Source organism: Columba livia, unplaced genomic scaffold, assembly GCF_036013475.1.
Source record: "Columba livia isolate bColLiv1 breed racing homer unplaced genomic scaffold, bColLiv1.pat.W.v2 Scaffold_134, whole genome shotgun sequence".
Taxonomy (NCBI): Eukaryota; Metazoa; Chordata; class Aves; order Columbiformes; family Columbidae; genus Columba; species Columba livia.
Genome location: NW_027043030.1, coordinates 1,161,172 through 1,163,053, shown reverse-complemented (window position 1 = coordinate 1,163,053; position 1,882 = coordinate 1,161,172).

The window sequence follows — 1,882 nt, the reverse complement described above, 5'->3', positions numbered from 1 at the left end:
AGTTGGTCAGTTTCTTGGTCACTTGTTTCTCGTCGCCCCTCTCACGAGATGTCCATCCGTGCTTATCAATAAGTTTGCATTCCATTGCTAGGTTTACCAAAACATGTGTCTGGTTCTCCAGGAAAATGCAGTTAATATGAAGCTTTAGCTGACAGGCAAAATTCACTGAAAGAGAAACTTGGTTTTTAACAAAACCAGGACATTCCACCCCTTATAATATGCCATTCACTGAATGCTTAAACCTTATCAATACAATCTATCAACACAATCTAATTACTCACTACTACTATATATATATATATACATATGTACATATATACACAGGAGTAATTAATCAGTGGACCATCCTTTGAAAAGTTCATTAAGTTCATTTTGTCACGACAGTCTCCCAGGGCAGAAAAAATAGTACAAGTGCATCTCATGACCACTGTTTGTGGGTTAAAGATATCAACTTTGAAGAAGTTGTCAGGCGCCACTCGAAGAAGCTAGCTCTGGTTTCATCATCACTGTCTTGATCTGGAAGACACTTATTAAACACTGTTAGTATGGCAATTCACATCATGCAGTTTCAGTATTGAATATTTTCACCTAAACTCAAATCCCGTTGAGGTACACACTGAACTTCTCCATCCTTAAGCATCACCCACCAGGTGCTGCCAGGTCCCTGGGCAAAAACAATCCCACAAATGGGCTTGCCTTTGCCTGAGGCAGGATTAACCCAGACTGCCTTTCCTAACATGTTTTTCATGTGTACTACAGGGACTTTATCTCCTTCTACAGTCCGTAGGATTTCTGATTGGGCAGGCCCAGCTCGATTGGTTGATCCCCTGGTGTTGACCAACCAAGTGGCTTTTGCTAAATGTGAATCCCAGTTTTTAAAGGTTCCACCACCAAGTGCCTTTAGTGTTGTTTTTAGCAAACCATTGTAACTTTCAATTTTCCCAGAGGCTGGTGCATGATATGGAATATGATATACCCACTCAATACCATGTTCTTTGGCCCAATTGTCTATAATGCTGTTTTTGAAATGAGTACCATTGTCTGATTCAATTCTTTCTGGCGTACCGTGTCGCCAAAGGACTTTCTTTTCAAGGCCCAAGATAGTATTTTGGGCTGTAGCATGAGGTACGGCATATGTTTCCAACCATCCAGTGGTTGCTTCCACCATTGTAAGTACATAACGCTTACCTTGACGTGTTTGTGGAAGTGTAATATAATCAATCTGCCAAGCTTCTCCATACTTATACTTTAACCATCGCCCCCCATACCGTACAGGCTTTAACCGTTTCGCTTGTTTGATTTCGGCGCAAGTCTCACATTGATGAATAACCTGTGAAATAGTGTCCATCGTTAAATCCACCCCTCGATCGCGAGCCCATTTATATGTTGCATCTCTACCTTGATGCCCTGAAGCATCATGAGCCCACCGAGCGAGGAAAAGTTCACCTTTATGTTGCCAGACCAAGTCCACCTCAGCTACTTTAATCTTAGCAGCTTGATCCGCTTGTTGGTTGTTTAGATGTTCCTCGGTGGCTCGACTTTTAGGCACATGAGCATCTACACGACGAACTTTCACAGGCAGGCTCTCTAGCCGAGCAGCAATGTCTTGCCACAGTGTGGCAGCCCAAATGGGTTTACCTCTGCGCTGCCAGTTGCTTTTCTTCCATTGCTGTAGTCACCCCCACAAGGCATTTGCTACCATCCATGAGTCAGTATAGAGATAAAGTATTGGCCACTTCTCTCGTTCAGCAATGTCCAAAGCCAGCTGGATGGCTTTCACTTCTGCAAATTGACTAGATTCACCTTGTCCTTCAGTGGCTTCTGTAACTTGTCGTGTGAGACTCCACACAGCAGCTTTCCGCCTTCGATGTTTTCCTACAAG